The sequence below is a fragment of the Manis javanica genome, chromosome 16 (genome assembly GCF_040802235.1).
Source record: "Manis javanica isolate MJ-LG chromosome 16, MJ_LKY, whole genome shotgun sequence".
NCBI lineage: Eukaryota > Metazoa > Chordata > Mammalia > Pholidota > Manidae > Manis > Manis javanica.
Window position 1 is genome coordinate 37120333 of NC_133171.1, and position 27507 is coordinate 37147839.

General features: G+C 42.0%; 1 long non-coding RNA gene across 2 annotated transcripts; it reads left to right on the plus strand.

Annotated features, from left to right (window-relative positions):
* LOC140846837 (uncharacterized) lies at positions 1-27165 on the plus strand. Of its 2 annotated transcripts, none has more exons than XR_012126285.1 (3): positions 1-379; positions 6867-7000; positions 26966-27165. It is a non-coding gene; the product is annotated as an uncharacterized lncRNA (long non-coding RNA). The 2 variants fall into 2 exon arrangements; XR_012126284.1 differs by lacking the exon at positions 26966-27165 and adding an exon at positions 13435-13989 and having other exon boundaries at positions 2-379.
* The last annotated feature ends 342 nt before the right edge of the window (positions 27166-27507 follow it).

Below are 27507 nucleotides of genomic sequence, written 5' to 3' on the forward strand. Positions count from 1 at the left end.
TCCATTTGTGTGACTTTAACAAGGTAGATTTTCTCAGCTTGCAATTATGGGGAAAATACGTCTTTAACAGTTGAGCTATAGGAGGCAGAGAATTATAACAGGTTTAACTGGTTTTGATGAGGAAAAGCCTAGGAAGAGCTGGTTTTGACTTGATGAAGGACAGGAAAGGCTGGTTGTGGTAGATTAATGGATAGGCGGGTACTTCAGTGTGTGTCCTTCCTGGTGTTGTGGGTCTGGGACCATCACTCAGTCCTCACCATTAAGACACTTGAGTGGAGCAGTTTTCACTGGCAGTTCTGTCTCCATCATCCAGTTCTGATCCTCCTGTGATTTTTCCGGTGCAGTGAGATCAAGGACACAGGACCCTGAGAGTGCCTCGGTGAGCTTCACTGTTTTCCGGAGCTAAGGTTGACCTCTCGTCCACTCAGCCTTTGGAGCTGGGCGAAAGGAGACCTTGGACAGACAAGTGGAGGCGGGCACGATTAGCCAGGCACTCCCTTCCAATCTGTCCTGCAGCCAGCCTGACTTTTAAAAATGCAAATCAGAGCATATACTTCTTCACTTAAAGCCTCTCAGTGTCTTCCTACAACGTGATAAAATCTGAATTACTGGGCACGGACTTTCCTTCCTCTTCCACCTCACCTCACCTTCCCTTCCTCCAAGCCCATCATATGAAATTTCTTGCAGAGCCCCAATTTATGGCAAACTGTTTCACACTTTGATTCCTGGGCTCAAGGAATCCTTATTCCCCAAATATTTTCTTCCCCCTGGTTGACTTGGTGTTCATTTCCTCCTCATTCATAACTCAGCTCTGAAGCCTCTCCCAGACAGAACTGATTAGTCCCCTTTGCATGCTCTACTAAATTTCAAAATCCTTCCTCCTTCTTAAAATAAAATTTTGCTCAGGTTCATAGCTCAGTGAATTACTACAAAAAGAACAACTACTGTAACAACTCATAGCCAAGAAATAGAACATTACAAGTCCCTCTCCCCACTAACCCACTAACGAGGACTTTATATAAATGAAATCACACAGTATGTACTTGGTGTCTGGTTTCTTTTGCTTATTGTTGTATTGGGAGATTGAGTCATGTTGTATATAGCAGTTCATTCCTCTTCCTTGCTATGTAATATTTCATTTATAACTATATTACATGAGTTGATTTGTTTTAGTTGCTGATAGATATTAGAGTTGTTTCCCCTTGGAGACATTAAAAATAACACCTCTATGAACATTCATGTACATGTCTTTTGTGTGCTTGTACGTATGCATTTCTGTTGAATGTACACCTTAAAGTGGAATTACTGGGTCATAAAGTATGTTTATGTGTAATAGATATGACACAATTTTCCAAAGTGATTATACAAATTTATATTGCCTCCAGCAATTTTGCTTATAATCAGCTTTATTTTAGCCGTCCTTTTGGGTAGCATTGTGGTATCATTGTATTTTTAATTTTAATTTCTCTGTTGACTAATGAAGCTAAGCATTCTCTCATATATTTATTGGCCTTTTAGATACCCTGTTTTCTGAAATTCCTGTTTATGTTTCCTCCCCATTTTTCTTAAGTTTTCTGTCTGTTATTCATTTTTTTTAGAAGTTCCTTATAACTTTAAGTACTCCAATTTATCAGCATTTTCCAAACAACCCACAGAATCATAAGAAATAATACATTGTTATTTTAAGCTATTTAGTTTTGAGAGTGTGTTAAGAGCAATAGATAAGCGAAGCAGAAAAGTAGGAAGAAGGCTTTTATCTAAGAGAGTCAGTGTATCACTTGATACATCAGAAACTCACAGAAATTTCTGAAGAACTGTGCTGGCTTGGGCAGAGACATTTCAACATGAAAAGAGGCCTCTGGGTCCTCAAACTTCTATGGGAAGGAAGCTGGTTACAGAGGTTTCTTAGGTGCAAATAGGGTTCATTATAATGAGAAAGGGAGGATGTTTCAAAGGGCCCCCTAGAGGGTGGAGGGCAGAGCTTGGAGAACCACTCTAAGAAGCAGGGCTGGCAACGTGGGTGTAGTGGAGTTTGGAATTGTTCTGGATCAGCGACTGCTCTGTGCTTCCTTTCATTCCCTACTTTTGAATGCAAGTATCTACTTGTAATTATCCTATCCCTAGCTTATAAATGCATGTTGAGTGGGTGTATGTATGTGTGTTGGGTAAGGAGGTGGACATAACTTGTCTTTTCGATTCACAATCTGCACCATTCATTATCTGTACCCAAGGAACCACACCCAGGAGAAAACTCTGAAGAGTCCCATCTGAATGTGAACATGATTGAGATGACGAGATGCCACAATGGGTTGAGGCTTTGGGAGTCCAGAGAAATAAAGTACATTTTGCCTGCAAAGCATGTGAATCCTTGAAGACCAGAGAGTACACTGTGAATGCCAGTCTCTAAACATGGCACCCAGTGAACCACACCTGCCAGGATTCAGGCCCTATATAGTCAGCCCTCTCCCACATTAAATCTGGGTTGACTTTGTGACTTGCTTTAACTATCAGAATATGGCAGAAGTAAGAGCATGCCAATTCTGAACTCAAGTCTTAACAAGGCCAGGCAGCTTCCACTTTTGCACTTTGGTGATCCCTGAGCTGCCATATAAGTTCAGACACACTGCTTAGAGAGCATATAGAAAGGCAATGTGGAGAGAGAAAAGCCCTGGATTACATGCAAAGATGGAGAGAAGCCCAGCCTCCCATCCGTCTCCACTGGGGGTCAGTCAGTGGGTCAAGACATCTTAGTTGTCGTAGTCCTCGCTGCCATCTAATTGCAGCTGCATAAGACCCCAGGTGAGACCAGCAACACTGTCCAGCTTAGCCCTAGTCAAGCCACAGAATCATGAGCAATGATAGAATTGTTGCTGTTTTAAACCACTACCTTTTGGAGTGGTTACAAAACAGTATTTTTGTAATACTAATCTACTTCATCAACGTGCTATCTCTCTCCATTAGTTAGATCTTCAGTATCTCCCAAAAATGTTCTGTAGTCTTCTGTGTAGAGGTCTTGCACACTTTCTTTAGACTGGTTCTTAGACATGATTTTTGTATACTGCTGATGAATGGTATTATGTTTAACATTTTATTTTCTAATTGCTTACTGCTGGTTTATAGAAATTTAATTATGTACAAAAATGAACTATGTGATTTGTTTATTGGTCATGTACAGTGCCCTTGTTTGATTCTCTTACTAATTCTAAATAGTTTATCTGTAGAGATTTTGAATTTTTCTACATGTGAAATTATATATGAATAGTGACAGATTTATTTCTCCCTTTCCAGTCCTAATAGACTTTGTTTATTTTTTTCTTTTCTTGTTGCACTGGCTAGAACCGCCAATATAATATTACATAGAAGTAGTCATCCGAAATATGTTTCTTGGGAATTTTTCTCAATACCTTGGGAAGGCAAGAGTTTTTATTATAAAGTGAGGAATTTCATCAAAAGCTTTTTCTGCGTCTATTAGATTATCATATGACTTTTCCCTAATTACACTGATTTTTAATTTAAAACTTAACTTACATATCTGAAATAAACCCAGTTTGGTAATGATCTATCATTCTTTTTATCTATCACTGTACTTGATTCATTGTTATTTTTCCTAGTCTTGGCGTGCATGTTCATAAGAGAGAATGGCCTGTAACTTCTTTGCTTGTACGTCTTGTCAGGTTTGGGTATCAAGCTATGTGGGTCTCATAAAAAGTACTTCTTTGGCTATTCTCTGGAAAAGTTTATGGAAGTTTGATGTCACTCTTTAAATGTTTGATAGCATTCACTAGTGAATTCTGGGATGGGAAAGATTTTATTTATAGGCTACTTTCCTTTGCTAGATATAGACCTATTCAAATCCTTCTATTCTTACTGTGTCCATTTTGGTACATTGCGATTTTCTATGAAGTTGTGCATTTCATCTACATTTTTTAAATCATTGGCATAGAATTAGTCCCATGAACATCTTATGATCTTTTCAATAACTCTGCATTCCTAAATTTATTTGCTCTTTCTTCTTTTCTCCCCCTCTCCCCTCTACCCCTCTGTCCCCTCCTTCCCCCTTTCCCTTTCTCTCTCCTCTCTTGATCAGACTGGTCATGTGTTTGTCAATTTAATAGTCTTTTTTAAAGATAATGGTTTTAAATCAAATAAACCTCATTGTATGTTTTATGTCTTACTAGTTTCTACTTTATTCTTTACTATACACCTTCGCTACTTTCTTTGAGTTTGCTGACCTTTTTCTCACATCTTGAAATGGATACTTAGATTGTTCACTCTCAGTTTTTCTACTTTTCTAATAGATGCATTTAAGCCTATAAATTTCCCTTGAAGCCTAGCTTGGATGCAGCCCACAAGTTTTGATAGGGTGTGTTTTCAATATGTCAATTAAAAATATATTTGAATTCCTGTGATAATTTTTGGTTTCATCCACTGGGTTATTTAGTAATATATTAATTACTTTCTATAATTGTGGGAGTTTCCATATTAGTACTTTTTCTATTAGTAGCTTAATTAGAGATCATACTCTGCCTTATCTCAATTTTTGATGTTTGTTAAGACTTGCTTTACGGCGAAGTATATGGTCAAATTTCTTTATAATGTCCCATATATACTTGAAAAAAGTGTAGTCTGCAGTTAATTGGGTGTGCTTGTCAATATGTATGTATCAAGTACCTCGACTTTGTTAATCATGTTCAAATCTCACATTTTTACTTATTTTTTGTCTGCTCATTCAATTTATATTCTTTAGTGTAAGGATTTCCCATTATGATTATCAATTTGTCTATTTCTCCTTTTAGTTCTGAAAATATTATTTTACATACTCTGAGGCTGCGCTGATAGGTCCGCACAAAATTTGAATTGTTCTGTCTTCCTGGTAGATTCTCTTCTTTGATTTTTTTATTTTGAATAAATCTACATAAGGATTCTGCATGTTAGTTCATATTTATTCTGCATTTATATATAAAATCATCCCCTTTCCTTTTTTACTCTCTTTTCAGTTATATTCTCCCTTTAAGTCCCAATCACTTTCCCATGTGTTTTTCTCTACCAGCCTGAGAGGGAAAAATCTGCCTCTACTCTCAGTGGCAACTAAGGCCATTTTTGGTTATACATGAAATTGAAAAACTATAATGATAAGATCCCAAAGAACCACTCCACTAGGCAAGCCTGAGTGTCATGTTATCAAGGAGGGCCTGAAGAAAAGGAAAGGTGGCTGGCCCTGAGCACTCACATAGCTCATTTTTGCACCTGCTCTTCCGTGCTGCTGGCCTTCCTGTGGTTTGGTACATGCTTAACACGCTCCTGCCTTGGAGCCTCTGAATTGTCCATTCCCCTTCCCAAGAACACTCTTCTAGGTTTCCTCAAGTCTTGCCTCAGATAGATATAAAGCTTACAGAATAATACCTAGCTCGCAGTGGTTATTGTAAGAGGAGGGAAGGAATGCTCTTAAGTTTGAGTATAAGGAGAGCTAGCTCCGTGGAGAATCATTAGGATTCACCTAGAGAAGAACTCATCTGCATGGGGAACCTAGTGGAGGACATTCTAGTAAACAAACGCATGGAGCTGTGAAGGTAGGAGTTTCTCTAGACACACCAGTGAGTCCAGGCTTCAGTAGGAAAATAGTAGATGGTAGGCAATTAGGTTAGAAAAGTAAGCTGAGTCACAAAATAAAAGTCTCGGAAGACTGGGCAAAGGATTTTGGACTTTGCGTCATCCCTCCAACTCTGAGACTCTTGACTTCATTCCTTGCTAGAATATAAGATTCCTGAGGACACACCTAGAAGGATGCCCTCCACATAACGAGCAAGTTATGCTCCATTTATTGGTGATTAAGCATTCAGGCCCTGAGGTGAGACTGTCTGGGTTCAGATCTGCTCCATTCTTTCCTGACTGTGTGGCCTTAGGAAAGGCACTTAACTTCTCTGCACAACCACATTCTGACCTGTGAAAAGGGGCTAATAGAGGTACCCAGCCCGCTGGGTAGTTGTGAGGATGACATGAGATACTACATAGAAAACACTTGGTATACACTTATCACATAGTCAACATTAGCTATTACTGATTTAGGAAATGCCTAATTTTACTAATATTCTCCCTTCATTCAATATTCAAAATTCTGCCCCAAGGGAGAAACTGGTAAGTAGGGGTGGAGGAAGCGATGCTCACTGGTCAACCCAGCCTCATAACTAGACCCCTTCCCACTGCTCTCCCCCATTTCTGTGTGATGAGAATTTTCTCTGTTTTCAAAATGCTGTCCAATCAAGTGACAGCATAGCAATGACTGCCGGGATTTTGATCTGTTTCCGTGACACTTAAAAGTTAATGAATAAGGAGAGGATGGTTGGGAGACCTTGCATTTTGGTCCTTACTTTGCTTCCAAGAGCTATTTTTGCCCCCTCCCAAAGCCTCGCTATTCAAAGGATGGTCAGAAAGCAGATGGGTGTGAGTCCATGACAGTTTATTTTCCCAGCTGATGTATTTCCTCCGCAAGTAGCATGGAGCCGAGTACCTTGCCATCAAAGACTGAAAGTAAAAGGACTTAACTAGAGCAAGTAAAGCAAGACCCGAAACGCAACACAGCAGCATGAGAAAGCTCTTCAGTTCCTGGTTTGTGTTCTGACTTGTCCAGAAGCGTGCGCTGAAAAGCACCTGATGGGGTGGGCAGGATGGTGACAGCACTGAGGCAACACGCGGACTGAGCAAAGCCACTTGACAAATCCTAATACTGCAAAGAGCCTCTCCATTTGCAGCTCTGATACTAAGATTAAATTAAGACTGTGCCCTGGGAAAACACAGCTGTGCTAGGACACTCCTCCCACTGAATGCTTTTCATGTCTAAGCTTAATGTTTTCAACACTCATCTCTAGGTCGGTTTTCAGTTGCTGTGCAAAGGATTAGTGAAAATAACTCCATCTAACATGATGACTGTCTCAGAAATACACCCCATCAGAGAATTCATAGAAGACCCAGACTTCCTATGGAAAGGCCTTCAAAAAAGAAGGTAAAGAAAATAAAGTCCTATATGTCTAAGTATAAAAATTGAAAATTGTATTTTGGCATGGTATTCAGTAATGAATCTTGGTCAGTGAATGTTTGTTTTAAAAGAAAACTTAAGCATGGCAGCCTTCCTGCTAATGGCTGGAAATTACATAGCTATTTAAAATACTGAGTTACTGCAAATTAAGGTATAAATGTTGATGTTATTCACTTAGTATAGGGAGGAACTGGACATTTCACCCTCACTCTGTTCTCAGTATTGTGGTCTAATGGTCAACTCTGTCCCCCTTTTGGACTCAGTTTTGTTTTCAAATCACTGTAAAAGAAGGGGAGTAATACTAGTTACCTCCATGTTTACCATGGAAATGAAGTGAAATCAAGGAAATAATTTTTTAACTAATAAGAGTATATAGTTATTAATGAGTAATAGTACAAGGAAGGAAGACTTAATACAGTTCCAGTTTTTTTATTTTGATAGTGTCATAATAAATATATATGCACATATTTGTGTGTCCGTTTGTCCTGTGCTTGACGTGAAGAGAGCGGTAGAGATCAACACATAACACAAGTGTATGGGAATTTTACTCTTAAAGCTAGAGGTTTTCCTATCAACATATCAAGCATGTTGTTTGTTTTCTAAAACCATAACAGCAAATTTTGTATCTGTTATACCAGAACATAATTAGTGGTTATTTGAGTGAACACAGAATCGTATAAAAACAACAGGTGCAAGAACTCATATAAACAGAGTCATTAGTTGTAAAGGTTGTGAGGATTTGGAACAAGAGGTCCAAATACCGCAGAAGCAGGTGTTCTAGGTGTGTTCTTGTGGCTCATGTGGGCGCTTAGAAATACTTGATGTGGTAGATGACAGCTTGCTTAAAGACAAAGCTGGGCAGGACAGCTGGCGACAGGATTAGCGGCATGTGAACGGCGGGGGTTGGAGGGTAGAAAAGGTACGATCAGAGCCCCAGTCGGGGCCAAGTCTGGCAACATCTGTGTCTGTGTTCCCAGGCCCCTCCGTCTGCTCTGGTTTCTCACTCAGGCTCCCAGCGCCCTCGGCCAGCTCCGTTGCAGACTGCGTCAGGCCTGGGAGCTCTTCCCTGGCCTTCTCCTGGCTGGCCCCTTCTCATGGTTTAGCACTCCACTCCTGTTGCTACTTCATGGAAGCTAATACCTCCCAGTCTCCCTCTATCCCTCTGCAGCTCCTCTATCACCATCTGCACCTACGTTACGTAAACATCTGAGTAGTGTTCACTGTGTGTTGCTACCCATCCACAGGTGAGTTTTGTAACAAAAGGAACTGCATCCCTAGCTGTTTCTGGGTCATCATCAACATGCATCGAAGAACTGATGAGTGAATAAATGAATGATACATTAATCTCCAGGGGCCCCTTCAGCTGTACAATTTTCTGCTTGCTTATTATACTTCAAGAAGCATTAGTTTTGTGCTCGATTCATTCAAGTCCCCACCCCCCTGCCGTTCTCAATATTTGAGGTCATAGTATGCTAACCATAGCGAATTCTCTCTAGCATGTTAGCCAGCTGATATGGCCACCCTTTCACCTAATATTATTTCATCTCATTAAAATTCCTTTGTGATCTGTTTCTCAGAGTATATAGGAATGCACATTTCTAACAATAGAGAGAATTGTAGACCCTCCAATTATAGAACACTTAGAAATGCTGGATGAATTATACCAAACATCCTTTTAAATGAATAGCTGAAATTATTAAAAAGTATGGGAAATGTTTAGCAGCTAAAATGAAAAGGAAATGGAAAACCAGAGTGGTGTGGAGGAGGTAAGTGTGTGGCCGCTGGAGAGGAAGAGGTTGATGGAAAAAGGTTGTTCACCCCAGTAGCCCAGAGCTTGTCGTGTAGATACAGACACCTGGGGACAGGAGACGAGGCCCCGGCTGCACATACGGCTCCACACAAGGCTGGGAACTGGAATGAGACTCCAAGAACTGTTTTCAGTGATTGGCAGGTCCTGAAATGAGTCCAGCTGCTGACTGGGAGATGACAAGCAGTTAATTTCCATCTGGATTCTGAGTAAAAAGAAAGCCTTCTTTAATAATTCATAACAGAGACCTGCCATCACACGGATCTGGGGCTTGCACTTGTGGCTCAAGAACTCCCAATCTGAGCGATTCATGTTAAAAACTGTTCCAGTTTTTTGACTGCTCAGGCATTTAACAGAAGCAAATGTAAAGCCTTCTGAAGGACCAGACATCTAATCCAGGCCTCCCAAGATCCTCCCAGGTAGAGGTTCACTGGGGGTATGACTCACAATCTAAAATCATAAAGCACACAAGCTTATAGTGAGCCAGAGTCAGCAGATATCACCAACAGCATGGCTGGATGCCTAAGAATGAAAGACATAAAACAATAAAGATCAGGAGAAAAGTAAAATTGCAAAGGTGACAAAAAAAAAACACATAATGCTGAGAAATGAAAAGTGCATTTATTGAAATTAAAAACTCAATAGACACTATTAGAAAGAACTAAGTGAGCATTAGCAAAGTGGAAGATAGATGTATCACAGAGAGATGAAGAGGTGAAAAATACGGAGAGGAAGAGACAGAGGGATACGGTGAAAAGGTATTTTTCTAATAGGAGTTCCAGAAGGAAAAATAGATAAAAAATAAGGAGGAGACAATATTGGAAGATACAATGACTAAGAACTTTCCAAAATTTATGAAACACATAAATCATCAGATTCAGAAAGTTCACAAAGTCAATCTGTTCTTAACACACTGTAGTGAAACAGCAGAATATCAAAGACGAAAATCTCACCAAGCAAGTCAGAAAAGTCAGATTACCCAAAATGAACAATAAATAGATTGATGTAAGAATTCTCAACAGCAACCCTTGAAGTCAGGAGACAGTACGCCCTCTGACAGGGCTCAAGTCAGAAACCAAATTAAATGAGAGAAACATAAAGTCTTCTTTCAATACTTGTACTGCTAGGACAGAGGATGGGGGTGTTTTTGAGATCACGTTTTCAATCAATGAGATTCAGAAAGTTCATCTTCAAGATGCTAAAAAAAGATGGCCATTAGCCTAGACTTCTATGCTATACTAAATTATCATTAAAATAACAATAACAATTGAATGTGCCCCCAAAACACACCGTATTATTGCAGGAAGAATAAAATTGAATTCAAAAGGAAGGCATGGGATGTAAATAAGATATAGTAAGCAATTACTAAATATTTAGATGATTCTAAATAGGCCTTGATTGTATAAAGCAACATAATAACAATGATTAATTTGTGGTTATAAAAATAGGATGGAATTAAAACAGATGGAGATCATTAGTTTATTCTAACGTCTGTTAGTTGGGAGGTAGAAAATATATGTTAACCTTACACTTTGAAAGTCACATATGCATAATCTAATTTTAACTATTACCACCAATAGAAATGAAATGTATACCTTTCTTATCAATACATACTCCCAAAAAGCTTGTGGTCTAGTGCAGCTGACAAAGTATTTCACAGCACTAGAGCTGAAGTTCTACCTGTTTTGTGGAAGGTTCTTCCCTCCTCCAAACAGACGTACAAGTTCTTTCCCCTCTGTTCTTTGGTGTCATGGACCAACCTTCTTTAAAGCAAATTGTAATGGCCTGTTTCTTGGGTCAGTTGCCTTTGCCTTCCTCACCGTTGTATCCCAGCTCCTGGCACATAGCAGGTACTCTCATGTTTGTAGCATGAATGGATGCAACTTCTTCAAGGTCACACAGCTGCCAAGTGATAGCTTAGAGAGCCCAGGTCTTTGCATGCCCAGGCTTGTTCCTTTCAAAAGAAAATCATATCTGGGGAAAAAAAATACCGTGTCTCATGAAAACAGTAGCTGCTTCATTATAGCATAAGAAATCCCTCTGAGATCCAAAAGCAAACGAAGACAGAGAAACATTGGTAACTATTATTAATCTTCTGTTTAAGGAAAATTCATACTTTGCAAGTTATTCTGGCAATGGAGCAGTTCAGGCTTTCAGAGTAATGGACTTTTGCGGGAAGAACTTGATCATAACCATCCCAAAGCAGCCAGTAGAGGGTCACGGTCCCAGGAAATGGAAAGGGCCCCTACCTACTAGCTTATCACTGCTAGAAATTAAGGCCCTTTGTTAAAATGAAGTGTTCCTCAGGACCCTATTGGTGCTCAGCTAAAAAGGAGGAACATGGAAGGGCTAATAGCAAGCTGAAGATTTGCTTCTAGAAAGTTCTGCACTGAATATAAGGAAGGAAAAGAAATTGAAGGGAGGGAAGAAGGAGAAGGGCAAGAAACTAAAAGGTGAAGGGAGATACCAAGTACCTATTTCACAATTTCACTTACAGCCAATTCTAAATCCGTTCAGATTTTCAGTCTCAGTAACCCACATTTTAAAACGAGAAATACTACATTTGACCTTCCCCTCTCTCACAAGATTAAAGGGTGGGCAGGAAGTGGAAGATCTTTTGAGATTCTTTGGTAGCCAGCAGACAGCTGCATTAGAGAGAATCTCCCAAACTCAAAGCTTTATTATCCATGTGGTATTCTCTCCAGCCCTTTCTTATCAGTCAAGAACCAAGAGAAGCAGATAGAGAAGGAAAATGATTCCAAAGGGAACATTCCTTCAAGAGGAGGGTGGTAACAGATGGTAGTAAAGGGAAGCAAGGAATGAGGGTGGGCAGCTGGGGACTGGAGGCAGAGGCAGGTCCTGAGGATGAGCCCTTTGTTTGGGTTCAGTTCTGAACTTATTGATTTTCTATGGAGATCAGAGTCAGAGTCATACTATTTCCAGGTATGTATGTACCTTTGGCAAAAAGATTAAATTGCTTAAATATTCAGGACAATCCTTTTTTCCTTAACCTGCCTCCCACACCAAGAAACACCAGAAAGGAAATACATACTCTGTTAAAAATACTAAAAGAGCTTAAGGGTGTGTGTGTGTGTGTGTGTGTGTGTGTGTGTGTGTGTGTGTGTGTGTGTTTAATTAATCTCCTTTGATACTTTTCACAAGATTGTTGTACTTTATCAGAAAAAGATTTCATGACTTTCATAACATACTCACCTCCCTCAGCCTGGGACAAAGTGGAACCCTGCAGGTTCCAAGGAGATTGTTTCCCACCATAGCATTGCACGCAAAGACTTAATGCTCCAAAAAAGAAAGCGTAACATGGGACAGAAGTTCCTAAGGCAGTTGGTTCTGATGCTGGTTCCCTGGGGCCCAGAAGGAGCTGATTGTGATCTAGAACTGAAAACAGAGCTTTATCTCTTAAGCCTTGCTGTTTATATTTGTTCAAAACACATGATCTAATACTTTGATCAGTGAATACTTGAATATTCCAAGGGCCTCACTGTACCCATTTGTTGGGTAATCTCTGTTTTTCTTCCAGAAGGGATGGAGGTGAGAAGAATCCAGTTAATAGGCACATATTTCATCAGACTGGATTCGGGTGTGGATTGCCATCATGGTTTTGCCCAAGTCAGCTGCGGTTACTGAGAAGCCCCTTACAAAATGTTCCCTGTGAGACTGCTTTAAAGTCTGCATTGACAACAGACACTTAGCATTAGTGAAATCAACCACTGGGTTAATTAGAACTCAGCCTTACAGCCTCTCCTCAGCTCATCAAATAAACACTGTTTTCCTTTGACCTAATAATAAGATATTCTTAAACATCATCATTTTGTAATAGGAACTGGAGTACACATTGCTTCACGAACCACATTGTCAGGACTCAAAGATGTGCCTGCAAATGTGGAGAAAGTGTTTGCAATTTGCCATTAAAATGCAGTCTGTAGGGAACAGTGCTGTCCACAGGTAGTGGGCACAGTCTCTCCACAGATGGTTTGTTCTTCCCTGTCACCCTCATCTTCTGCACAGCCCCTATCTGACAAAGGTCCTATCAGAATGAGACTGTCCTTTTCCCCTATCAACAGATTATATGTAGTAGGTCCCATAAAGCTGCTGTCTTCGTGATATTCTGGATTTCTTCCCCAAAGCCCCGACAACAGCTTTCTGTTGTCATGACTGAACAAACAAAAATTACCACACCACCACCACTATCAACAACAAAACTCAAGAACAAAAGTGACTTTCTTTAAGGTAAGGAGGTTTCTATTAACACCTCAGGGTGCATAATGGGTGAGTTGTATCGGGCTATCGTGGATGATTATTGTAGAATTTTATTTAGTATTTACCCTACAGGACTACAGTATCAAGCTTGACCTGCCCGGGTGCCCCTATATCATAATGGGAAACACTTGGGATATGGAAGGTACACAGGCTCTGTCCCCTATGGGACACCACACAGGATATGGAAGATACATGGGTACCCCTATACTGTTTGGGAAAACACTTTGGATATGGAAGAAAGAAAACATCTGAAGTGGCCTATGGGATGCTGCTAGAGTGTTGAGGACTCCTCTTAAACACACAAAATCCCTTCCAGGTAGGTCCTCCTGCTGAATGTGACTACAGACCCTTGACTACAGGACCGAAAACCTCTTATAAAAAACAGAAAAAGGCGACTGAAATAACAACTGGATATGTAATACACGGATTAGTACACAGACTGGGGTTTCAATACCACTATGGAGAGCTTCGGGAGAGTAGTAATTCCTGAAGATATTCGTCGAAGCTGTTCTGCCACATGGCCACCACTAGAGGGCGGAGCAGACCACTTTCAAGCGTTTTCTCCAGAGGTGAGTTCAAAGGAAGTTACTATGGACAAAAGGCTAAATGTTCAGCAGATACTTTCCCTGAGAAGTTTGTCCACCTCCTAATTACCCAAGGTGTGAATCACCTCTAAAGTTTAGGGGCACAGGAAGAGCGGACAAGCACTATGAATTGCATTGAAACCTAGTATTTCATTGGAAGAAAAGATTCTTGCCTTTGATAACCTTCATTTATTAAAATATTTCAGCCCTTGCCATGTGCCAGAGGAAATAAATGGAAGTAGCTCTTTGTCATTTCCCTCCACAGGCTTACAGTGTAGGTGGCAAGGCAGGCGAGTGAATTAATTGAGAATTTATAATGTCCTAAATGCGATATGGTTCAGAGAAGAGAATCTAAGTCAGATTTGGAAATGGGACCAGCAGGCAATATTCCTCTATAGACCCAATGACTTGAGCGTGCTGGAGGCTTGAAAATCAAATCAGAAATAAACCACTGGGTGAAGGAGAAAGACGAGGCAGGAAGAAAGACATGCAGAGAAAGTGCTTTCAGTGTAACAGTAAATGATAGAAAAAAATTGCAAATAATAAGAGAGAAAAGTCAACAGCTCACAACAAAAAAATGCTTTTCTAACCATAAGACTTTCTAGATTTCAGAGGTTTGGGATGAAAACAATTTAGGAAGAAAACAACACCATAACCACACTGCCCTGAAATAAACCATTGGAATAGCATTCATTCCTACTGTGTGTGCAAGGGTACATCTGGGAACACTACAGACCAGCGTGGGAGGTCCCCAGGGAATGAAGAGGGCTGATGGCTGGTACGTGGGGGTGGTTTCCGCAGAGCAATCATGTTAGAACATGTCCCCACTTCTCCAAAATGTCTACCTAATCCACCAAACATGCCTGGAATGCTAGATGCTACTGCAGAAGCTCTCAATCCTGACTATACCTTTGGATCACTTGGGAAGCTTCTGGAAACAGATGTCCAGCCTTGCTGTCCCTCCCCTATTCTGATTTAATTTTGGAAAGTTCTCTGGATGATTCCATTGCAAAGTCATGGTGGAGGCCTGTTCAGTTACACACTGACAACATCATAGGGAAAACCACACACAATTCCAGTCGGGATATGGGCACCATCACTCTCTTCCCTTGAGCACCAGGAATGAACTGAATCTTCTCTGGAACTTTACCTGCACTTTCAACACCTGGCGTGGTTTGTAGGTAAAATCTCTTATCATGAATATAATATTAAAATTAAAAATGAATACACAAGGGTAAAGAATGTTGCAAAACACTTATTTTTACCATTCTCATGGGTCACTTTTTAATTTCTAATGAGTCCCCCTCTGCAGGGCATCTAAAAGTCCCTCCATTTGGTCTCTGTTATGTCCTCCCTTCAGGATCCTCCAGGTGCCACTCTGTCCTTCCCTGGGGACCCCAGCCTCATCTCAGAGCAACAACACGGGACACCCCAGCGTCTCGAGCCCCTTCCTGGCTTCATCCTGGATTTGAGGGTGGAGGGGCAGACCTCACTGTACTGTCTTATGAAGTCCATCTGGTCACAGCAATTTTGGATTCTTCACCTTAGAGCATCTACGAGACTGACAGGCCTTTCTCCTGTTACTATTTACCTCTTCTCAGTATTATGCTAACATATTACCTAATTTTGTCACGTTAACTTTGTCTCTCACATAATTTTTGCCTGTGATGGTTGATTTTATATGTCAACTTGACTTATCTGGGCCATGGGGTGCCCAGCTAATTTCGTTAAATGTTATTTCTGGTTGTCTGTGAGGGTGTTTCCAGAAGAGAGAAGCATGTGAGTGGGTGAACTGAGTGAAGCAGATTGCCCTCCCCAGTTACAGGTGGGCATCAGCCAATCCACTGAGAACCTGAATAGAACAGGCAGAGGCTGAATTCTCTTTCTCTGCCGGACTGCTTGAGCTGAGATATGGGGTCTCCTCCTGCCCTGGGATGGGACACCATCAGTACTCCTGGTTCTCACACCTTCAGATAAGACTGGACTCTCACCACAGCTCTCTTGGGGTGCCAGCTCACAGACAGCGGAGCATGGGACTTCTCAGCCCCTGTAATTGTGTGAGCCAACTCCTTATAGCCTACATCTATCTCTGTTCTGTCTGTCTGTCTATCTATTCTGTTTCCCTGGCGAACTCTGACTAATGCATTCCTCATCAGGAGAGAATGTGAGAGGAGGGCAGAGACAGAGAAAGATACAGATGGTGTGAAAAGGGGGGCAGTGGCCCTGCCACATCTCTCTGATGGCTTGCACCCCTTCCTCCAGCCTGCTGAATTGAAGGCTCACATCAAAGGGGGCGGATCCCATAGCTATTACTCCAGAGTGGCATGTTCTTTGCAGCAGGCTGTCCTTTCTTGGGCACTTTGACTCAAACTAGGGTCCAAGACAGCTGCTGTCCATTAAGGTTGATCTTTTCTGGAAAGAAAGCTGCATCACTTAAAAACTCCAGCAAGAACTCTATTACTGAGAAATAGTGAGGACTGACGGTCATCCTGGAAGGCCTGGAGCAGCAAGAAGGCAGAGGAGCCGCTGCTCTGACACCAGGGTGCCACTAGAGGGCAGGGCAGAGCAGCGGCCAGGCGCGGGATGCGGGTACTTGAGAATTTCAGCAGCTGTAAGCACTGGCCAGGTAGCTCTTAATAAAACACGCACAGGAAAAAGTACCCAGTAAGGAAGTTTCTTTTGGAATTTTACCAGGAAAGACCCGAAACTAAAGGTAAAAGGTAACATTTGCTTTGAACACCGTTGAGTAATGAGACTTTCTTGCAGTAAAGTGACAGTGTTCTCCTTTCGGGATAAGGAGAGAAGGAGGGAATTTTGAGGTTGTTTGAACAAATGGTTCACCTCAGTCGAGACATAGCACATGTCCACTTCAGGGATATAAAATTAGCTGCTCAGGGGCTATGCTGGCTTCCCTAGGTCCCACGAAACACTTTGAATAATTGCCCACACTTGCCCTGAGTGCATGCAGCAAACGCAAAGGGAACCATAGAAATGGGTTTGTTTCACATGAGAACAAGCCCAGGAAACCAACGACGCAGGACGACACACAGAACGGCTCCCGTGCGGACACAGCAGTATTCAGTTTCATCATCTCATTTCAGGTGGAAATAGACTACTTTCAAGGAAAGCTTTTTGTGATTGCATATTTTATATTTGGTAAAGACAGTACTTCTATTGACCTTTATTGAATATTTCTCCCCTGAGCACAGAGCTTTTTTGTAAGAGAGAATCAAAAGAAAAGAAAAAAAAAAGTGGGCTCTAACTCTCAGTTTCCAGAGGCCAGGGGAAGCTGGAAAGCGTTTCAGCCAGGGTCCCAGCACAAATAGGGGGCGTGTCCAAGTTGGGATAATTGCAGGAGGGTTATTTACTAACATATAGGAAAGGGTTATTTACTAACATGTGTAGGGGACCCACAAAATGTAACACAGAAAGTAATACAGAGCTTTAGCAGCAGAGCAGGTAGTACCCGGGAATACAGGGCTGAGGGATGGAGTAGTAATAGAGATGCAGAAGGAGAGAGTCATGGAGAGAAGGCCACCTTGTGTGGAACAGTGACTTAGGTTGCAGCCAGCCCCAGGCAACTGCACAGGGAGCCCTGGGGGAGAAACTGCTGACCTTACGATGCTCCCCTCCCCCAGGCTCCTTTCAGGGTTCCATTGGCTGAGCCCAAAGGGAAATCAGGGAGCAAGGCAGGTCAGACTTCCAGGGAATACATCAAACTGCACACAATCACCTGAAACAAGCCATTTGAATGTCATTCTTACTGCCCCTGCAGAGGTTCACCTGGGACCCTGCAGGCCCGTCTGGGCAGTCCCCGGAGTGATGAGGGCCGCTGGCCGGCACGATTCTCAGGAATCGTGACATAGAGAAACTGCTCTCGTCTGAGTTTGGTTCTTTGCAGGTAATCCATTTTTTCTCTCCTTTTGAGAGCTTCTCTTCAGCTTTGACTATATGAAATGGTATCACGTGCCTTGATGAGGATTTCTTTTTATTTGTTCAGGAACCCTTAGGGTTTCCTGAATCTATGCACTATCACATCGTATCACGTATCACTTTTTAAAGTTCTTTGCTAACATCCCCTTTTTCCTCCCTCTGGAACTTCAATGTTAGATCTCCTTATTTTGTATTTCTGGCCTGTGTGTGATGGTTGCCATTTATTTTGTCTCTCTGTAGAGCAGCCTGTCATTTCTCGGGATCACTCCCAGGACACCAGTGCCCCGCCTGCACCCAGGCTGCGTCAGTCCATCCCCCGGATATTCTTCTCAGTTGCTGCATTTGGATGGCGCTGGGTGACTACACGATAGCTTCTGTTTAAATCTCCCTGGTCAGTTGAGTCTCTTCTTTTAGTTGTATTATTTCCTAATTTCTTTCTTCCAATATCTAAACATTTATATTATAAACATTAATGTCAATATCTGAAATCTTTGTAGACCTGATTCCTCAGCAGGTTATCTCAGCCAACTCTTAGATCTAGGGCCTTGTTTCCTTTTTGATTTTTTAAAAAGTATTTTGATTGTGAGTTCATGGTACTTGAAATGTTGTCTGTAGGGATACTTTCAGTCCTAGGTTCTTGGTGGTTTCTCCCAAAAGGGCTTATATGCTTGCTTTGGCCAAAAACACAGGGGAGGTGAGTGCTACCAGCCTAGTGCAATTTTCACATTCTTTGCTTGGGATTGTTGGGGGCCAGGCCGGCAGTGGGAGTCTGCGCGCCTGATCTGCTTAGGAGCTGGCTTCTGTTACACACAAGACGGTTTTTGTCTCGGTTTTTTTTTTTTTCCGTTTCACCTAGGGGAAAGTTGAAGACCAGCAAGACCCCCAACTTTTACTCTTTGTGGAACAGCCCTTTGGAATTCTGGCCTAAATGGTCTGTACAAGGGCCCCAGTCTTTGTCCTCTGTCTTCCATGTAGCCCTGCATCTCAGGATGATATTAAAATCAAAATTTCAGGTCCCAGTGGATGGAGTAGACAGTGGCCAATGCTCAGCTTCCTCTCTGTGCTTGTGCTGTGTCTGTCTGTGTGCAGGTATTGCTTTTGAGGATTTTCCTTATTCACTTGTCTGTTTCAACTGTCCATTTTAAAAGGTCTTTAAAAAGTTCTGCATCTAGCATTTGAAGTTAAGCAGAGATATTTTTAGGATATTTTCTCCTGCAGTGTTCCCAGAAACTCTCAGATTCTGAAATAAGAAATCTACGAAATAACCTTTTCTTTTTCTTTTTTAATTTTGTACCAGATACTGGCTAAACATTAAATGAATTGTCTTACTTAATCCTTATAACAATCCTATGAGGAAGACATGATCAATTGCACACTTTATGGCAGGGCAGTATGAGGCTGTGAGAAATTAAATAAGCCGCCCAGGACGGCGTACTTCTTAATTGACAAAGCCAGTTTGTCTGACAGCCAAGTCCATGATTTTACTCACAATAAGCATCTATTATGACTACTGTTTAAAGGTTAGGAGACTATCTAGTGAATGTTAACATATATCTCTTCATCCTTAAGCACTCAACCAAGGTTTTATTTTTTAACCGAAGTCAAACTTAAAATGACCTGTGTCAGGTCAGCCAGTGTTCATGCAGGAAAGCGATGTCGTTGCAAGTTACAGGGATGTGGGGCTGAACACTGACACGGGAGCTTACAGAAGGCGACAGCTGCAGGGAGGTGAGGAAGGTCCTGGCGGAGAGCGGGCAGAGCAGAGAACCATCACTAGCAGACGCAGCCTGCAGCACCAGCCGGGTGCGTGGGTCGAAGCCTGTGGGAGCCTGCAAGAAGCTGCGTGATGGCCACCGCCGTGGGGCCACCAAGGAAGAGCTCACAGAGGTCTGTGGACACGCCTGTCACCATGGAAACTCCCTGTCCTGTGGTCCTCAGCCACCTTGTCTTGCCTATCCTCTGCTCCTGGTCCAGCTCGTGTCCCATCTGTGGGTCAGATCAAGACAAGGTGGCCCCACGTGTCTGTCAGTCACAGTGTCTCAGCTCCACAGCCCTCCACCACTTAATGGCCTTTCACCCACGTCTGCCTCCCTTCAAATTCCTCTCTTGGCAACTCTAACCAAAACTACGGAGGGAAGAGGCTCCTGGAAACAGCCCCCTAGCCCGAGGAGAGCTGGTGCCAATTTGCTTATCAACAACCCAGCACACGCGTCTGTGATGTCTAAAACCGGTGGTTCTTGAACTCTCTCGGATATAACATAAACATACACATACTTAGAGCACAGTAAATAATTTTTTAAAATGGAAGAATGCAGTCTTTATTTATGCTCTTGACTTCATTTTCTGCAAGAGAAGTATGAGAAAATTTAATATAACTTTTGAAAACACATTCAAAAGTGTGCCTGGTAGTTATCATTAGGCTGAGTAGTGTTAGGCTGCAAGCAACCCTGCTCTTGTCCTAAAAAAACTAACTAAGGAGAAATAACAATCAGAAGACTTTTTAATTCCTTCATTAGCAGACTCAAAGTAACTTCCATTCTGATGATGCTTAAGTGAGTTAAATTCCCACCAGACTAGATCTATAAAGAGGTCTGTCTACTCAAATTCAAATCTTTACAGACAGAGTTTCTCGTTTTTCATATTGTTTCCTTATGGCCTGGCCATCGGTTTTTTATTTTGCTGGGTTGTGTTTGTTTTTGTTTTGTTTTCTTGTTTTTAATGCTCTCAATAATTTGGCCTTCACAGAAACATTAATATTAAATACTACCTTAAATGTTGGAGTGGAATTCTCTAGTTGGGAGAAGCCACCTTAGTCACTATATGTATCCCAAAACTTATATCACTCAGTACTTGCATCTGGTTAATCAGTAAGAATTGGTCTTATCCTGCTGAAAAGGAGAAAGAAGCATTGAAGATGGAGAAAAATTAAAGAGCATACAGGTGTCTTAATTTTTTCTGCCTTTAAAAAAAATCTTTCAGAACTAAATAGACACTTTTAATTATTATCATCATCTCATGGACATTTCTGGAATTATTTCTCTGATTTCTATGTTCTATTTTTCTGATGTTGAGAAATTTCTGAATATACTCGTTTTGATTTTTTTCCACGAGAAAAAAACTAATTTTAAAGCCAAAGCTTCATAAGTCCATTGTTAAGCTGAACAACTGAATAGCTAACCAGCAGAGGGTTCCAGAGCCTCCTGTTTCTGCAGAAACATGAACCCAGTGGCCTCTAATAGACACACTGAAGCCAGAATGCCTAGTGTCAATGCCTGTGTCATTCACTGAGTGACAGAAGCTCCGTTTGTTTTGATCTGAAGTAGTTCTCAGGTTCTTAATAAGAATCATAACTGAAGCAATATAAGAAAAAGGGCCCTTCCTCTCCACCTTCATCTCCAATCTCTCTTCTTCACATCAATCAGGAAATCTGATGGATAGAAATTCTTACATGTTGTTGTCTCTCATCCACCACCACATGCCTCTCATTTACCTATGAGGATTTCAACAGCTTTCTAACTCAGCAGTGGACAGCCCTGGGGAGTACTTGAATTACTGTAGGGCTTTAGGAAAATATAGGTGCTGGCTTCACCCCAAGCTTCCTGAATCAGAATCTCCAGGTGGGCCTGGGAATTATTACCAGAAGTTCCACATAGGAGTCTAATTCCCTGCAGAAGTCAAAACCACCATCTTCATAGCATCCCTTGCCTACACCATTTTTCTTCAGTAAAGATGTATTTTTTTAATGTTCATATTTAAATTTCACTTTTTGAACAAATGATATTTTTATGGATATAAACCAGTGTGAAAAATACAAATATTCATATATCCCTTGGAAATGTTTCCCTACAGTTCCCCCCATATACTGAAGCCTCTACACATACATGTACTAAGTAGCCACTGTCTTTATGTGCTATCTTTGTGCAGGTGCACGTGAATACAAACACATCACCATTTCCCCCAATTTTATACAGGGAGCATACTATACAAAGCGAAGTATACTATAATATAAAAAGGTTTTGTACTTTGCTATATCTTTTAGACATTTTCATATCAGTGCATAGAAAGCCTCCTCATTCTATTTTTTAAACTACATGTTACTCCCTTCTATAGAATACCATAATTTCTAACCAGTCTCCTATTAAAATGGATAATATTTTCCCCAACCTTTTGTTATTGAGCAATGTTCCAGTGGCTGACCCGGCACATAGATGTCCATGTGTGTGCCAGTATATCCATGGGGAAAAAAAAATTCCCGAAGTGGAACCGGTAAGTCAAAAATAATTTTGTAGTTTTGATAGATATTGCTAAATTGCCCTCCATAAGGGTTTCCTACAACTTTATTTTTAGAAAGTTTTATTGAGGTACCATTTGCTATCATAAACTTCACTTGTTTTTAAGAACACAGCTCAGTGATTTTTAACAAAGCGCTCTGGTAAAATAAAAAGTTTGATCTTGTGTTCTTTGCACAAAGGTAGGAATATTGGGGATTTCCTGAGGAATAGGAGTGTCTTTTGTTATTCAGACAAGTCCCTCTTGATGGCACCAGATTTCTGCTAATGAGATGACCCATGACAGGACCCCGAGGTAGCTTCAGGTTGGGGCTGCTTTCCAAAAAAGCCAGCCGTGTGATTCGAGGGTTGGAACTTCCAGCCTCACTCCACCCACCCCACCCCAATCTCACGGGGAGAGGAAAAGGACTCAAGATTGGGTTCAATCCTGTGGCCAATGGTGCAATCAGTCATGCCCACATAAAGCGACCACATATAAAAACCATGGAAGACAAGACATGGAAGAGCTTCCTAGTGTGCCAGGCAGGTGGCACACCCAGAAAGGCCATGGAAGCTGTGTCCCTCCCGCCTGTTTCCCTATTCATCTCTTACATTTGGCCATTCTTGAGTTGCATCCTTGACTGTATTATTGTAAGTACACAAGTCCTGTCTTGTCCAAAGGGGCTATGTTCCAAGACTCCCAGTGACTGCCTGAACCTACTTGCCAATACAAATAGTACTGAACCCTATAGATGTGATGTTTTTTCCTATACATACATACCTATGACAAAATTTAATTTATAAATTAGGTGCAGTAAGGGATTAAATAACAAATAACTAATCATAAAATAGAAAAATGATAACCATGTACTGTAATCCTGGGAGGTTCCATCCAGGTACTTAGCGTCAGAACCTGCCGGAGCAGAGGCCTGGGTGGTCTGCCAGTGCTGAGCCCACTTCCTCTTGGGAAAGTCCCCTCCAGGCCCATTCCGTCATGTAGGTCACCAGCCTCCTTCCAGATCATGCCCCGTCCATCCTTCCTCTGAACTCCACATCTGCACAATCCTAACTTAGTCTGCAACTGTTTCCTCTCCTCTTATTATTTAAGGCACAGACCCTATCCTCTGATTCCTTCAGGATTTAGCACTTTTGATTCTCAAATGCCTTTGTTCTCACAAATAATCTTTGCTTTTGCTTATCCTTTCAAAGCTCTGTCTTTCAAAATCTCTGTTACAGAAATTGAAAAGATCAACACTATTTCTTTCCCTTTATGCTCTTCCTGTAACAACCCTGATGACGTCCTTGGGGAAAGGCTGCCTCTCAGTCGGTGTAGCGGTTAAGTGTGACAGCAAGGGAACAAGGCGTGCTTCAGGACCCCCCGTTTTGTCCTACCTCACATTACCTGAGGGCTGGGAGTGTGTGAGTCCAATTCTCCCCAGCTGCGGAGCAAACAAATTCAGACTTTGGATGTAAGCCAGTCGGAGTTGAATTTCTTACCTCACGACTGAAAGACGCAGCTAATCCAACGGTTACCCAGATGTTGGACGGTTACCCAAACCCTCAAGAAGTAAAAAATGGGGTCCCTGTGAGTTCCAACACCTATTTATTTGGGAGAAAATAGCAACAGGAAAAGCCAGTTTGGGATACTTAACGTATGATTTTAGGTTTGAGCTCTCATTTCAAGCCCTGGAAATAAAGTCAGTTTCACGTACTGGAGAGCAGAGCAGGAGCCAAGTCCGCCGGGCGGCGGCAGCCTCGCTCTTTACCGGGTGTTCCAGGCCGGCTCTGCGATGCGCACGGGGAGGGAGCCAAGGTCCGGGAACCCGAGTGACTTCATTAAAATGGGATGGGCTGGACTTCTCATTTCTGCTTAAACTTCGATAAGCTATCCTTTTCCCTTTCATGTGGACGCCTTATCTTAACACGAATAAGAGTTAAAGGAAAAAGCATTAGCAAAGCATTGCTCTTTCCTTTCTTGATCTTCAAACCCATGTAAAAGCTCAGGGACTGTATTTCTGAGTATTCAGATCCTTGTTGCTCCCCCAGAACATTAGTTTAGTCTTCTTTTTTCTTCAGCAGACTTACAACAAAAAATCATTTCTTAAAATTTCTTCTTTATGCTGACTTTTCTGAATGACCAACATAAATCCTTCCACTTTTTAAAGATCTGCTTTCCCTTTCTCTCCATCATCTGCCCTGGAGAGAGATTTGCTGTCAGGTTTGGAAGGATTCTCCTCCTCGCCCGGGTGGCCTGCTTGCTCTGCAGACCCCTGGACCATCTCCTCCTTGGAAACAGAGGTTCCCTGCCTCCACCTTCCTTGTTTCCCTCAAAGGCACATCTCCTTTTTCATGCTGAATGCAGTTTAAGCATGAGAAGCAAGCATTCTAGAGATGCTGCAATAGAGGAGCATTTGCCATCGTGGCCCACCCCCAAAATGAGCACCCAGACACTGGGTGACAGCCGCCCCAGGCCAGACACCTCGAGGGATGCAGATCCTTAAGGGGCCGCAGGGGTGACAGGAAGCCACCTCCGCTCCTGCACCACCATCCGTGGGGCCTGCCCCAAGGCCACACACTGGCAGCGTGGAGGCACTTTCACAATTAGACACATTCCATTTGAGGTTTTAAAAAAAATGGTACAGTTAATCCCCAGCCTTACCCAGGGGGGAATATGTTCCAGGACCCCCGGGGGAAGCCTGAACCTGATGATAGATAGTACCAAACCCTATGACTATTACACTTTTCCCTGTACATACATATCTAAAATATGCTTTAATTTTTAAATTAGGCACAGTAAGAGATTAACAATAACTAATAATAAAATTCATTATAACAATATACAGTAATCAAAGTTACATGAATGTAGCCCCTCCCTCTTTCACCCACCCTCAAGTATCTTATTGTTCTGTATTCACCCTTCTTTTTGTGATTTAAGATAACGGAAGTGCCTATGCGATGACATGAAGTGAGGTGAGTGACGTGACGTGGGCATTGTAACACAGTGTTAGGCTACTGCTGACCTGATGGTTCTTTAGGAAGAGGATCATCTGCCCTGGAGCACAGCTGGCAGCACGCACCTGAAATCATGGGAAGAGAAACCATGGATACTGTATATATTGATTGTGGTTACTGATAAATTTGTATTTATTTCTGTGATTTTATTTTGTGATCTCTTATGCTTTTCTTTCTTTTTTTCTCCCTGAATTCTTTTGGATTGTTTTTTTCACTCTGTTGTTTGTACATTCCACAGTCTATTTTTATTCTTTTAGTGTACCTTTGTTGGGGAGAAAGTTGGTTCGGAGCTGCAGGGAAGTCAGGTAAAGTGAGACATGCAACCAAAGTTAGAAAGGCAAAGTAAATTTTATTTCACCCTGTACAGCAGAGCAGGCCTGCCTAAGGTCAGACAGACACAGGCAATTTACTCTGAGGCTTATTTTGTGGGGTCCTAGCAGAGCAGAGAAGTCCTTGATTGATAGTCTTGGCCTTAGAGACTTGGTCTAATTGATAGAAAAAAGACATGGGCTGCTTTGATGATTTCTGTGCTTGTCTTCTGTGTGTTTTTTGATCTGGGAACTGTTTTGACATTCTGTGTAACCTCCCTGTAAGCATATATTTCAAGAATAATTTTTCTATGTTCTATATCTGAAAATTCCCATCTCACATCCTATGGGGGTCTAGAACTGTGTTTAATGCTTCTGCCGAGTCTCACTCATGGTGTCTTGTTTCCCTAAAGCGTGTGGTGATCTTTTTATTATAAGCTTGTATTTTGATGACTTGTGGGATCTTGGTTGAAGCTGTTCCTCTCCAGAGAGGATATGCATGATTACCAGGGGTGCCACTTTCCTGGGGTCACTTCATTTCTAAGTTTGGGGTGTCCCTGAGGGGGTAGTGTGAATTGGAATTCCAGATTCTTAAAGGAGCAGGTGTTTGACCACAGATCCTTAGAGAAGAAATTAGTATTACTGCTATCATTAATTTCTTGTTCCACCAACGATTTTCTTTGTAGGTGCCTTTTGCTGCCAGGCAGATTTTTCCCAGCCTCCCTTTCACTGAGAATGTGACCTCTTCAGGTGTCTTGGCTGTATTGGGGTGGGCTGGGGTCTCGGGATGAGCTTCTCCATCTTGTGTAAACCCAAGATCCTTGGTCTGTCATCCCAGTGCTCTAATTTTTGGCCCAGCATTTTCACCAAAACTTGGTGTATATATATGTATACATTCCTAAAAATAAACACCTCATATTCTGCATTATCATACATTAAAAACAACATGGCTTGTGGGGGATAAAAGACATAAGGAACCCAATCAATGTGACCCTGTCACCTGGGAACAAACAAAATACAGATTCTCACAAGAATATTAACAGAACCACATATTAAGTGCCAAGCAAATAAGAAATACTATGGCAAATATAGGCTTTCCCTGAGGAAAAGGTGACTGGAGCTCGTGGGCAGAGGGTGAGGAGAGGCCGTGTTCTCAGAAGCAGCTGCTGGAGAAGCAGGTGCAGGCTCTGTGAGAGGCAGACACTGGTTCCTTGACTAGCATGTTTCATTTCATACAAAGATCCAGGAAACTTACGCAGTTGGGACTTCTAAAACAGAACAAATGACCAACCGAGCCAAGAGTGAGAATTTGGGGTGAATGCATTTCATATACACTACGAAATTCCTCCACCATGGTGTTGGCAAAACTGCTGTTTCTTGTGGCACAAAACATTTACCCTGGGGGCTGCAGAGGGGTGGGGATCGTGTGTGAGTCAAAGAGACTGCTATGCTTTCCCTACATTTTCCGATTTACAGACATTGCCTGGAATGACTTGTGTGTAGGAATCATACCTAATAGCACAACAGACCAGCTTTGCACTGGCTCCCAGGACAGCCCTGGTTTCCGTGCCGGTTTCTGGTTGCTTTTTATTCTTAAGATTTTTGCCCTTCGGGGATTGCCTTACAATCTTGGAAGTTCAGAAATGGGCTGAAAGGGGTGTTTGCTGGACTTTTCCCCCCATGTGGATGGTTTTAGTGGGATGGTGTTTCAGATCACCTGGTCTTCCCATCCTCTCTTCCAGCTTCTCTGACCTGCGCCACACTCCCCTGTCCTCCGGGAGGTCTTTGCTGGGAGACCACACTGAGCAGCTACGTCGGTTCACAGAGAAGCGCTTAGACAGCAGTGGCCTGAAGATAACCACAGAGCCAAAGCCCAGATGATAAGGAGCATTGAGACAGAAAAGGATTAAAAAGGGCAAGAAATTCCCAGCATAAAGGGCCAACAACCCTTCTCTGAAAAAGGTAAGAATGAACTGATACTTCCACCTTGAGCATTTTGAAGATAATCTCATAGATCATAAGGTAGCACATTACCCTGTGAATCTATGAACACCACATTGGCCACATTTTCATGGATTTTTCACTGTGTCAAGTAGCAGCTAAGATCAGAACCAAATGAAACACACTTACATAGGTCAGCTGAGTACCAGGAAGTGCTAGAAGGCTTCAGCAAAGCCACACAGCTCCAACACTGCCACTGGACTAAGCCCACCACCACCCAAACCCCACATCCACTCACCGCCCTCATCCATCGAGGTCCTTCATTTCTCCCGCCTCAAGTTGC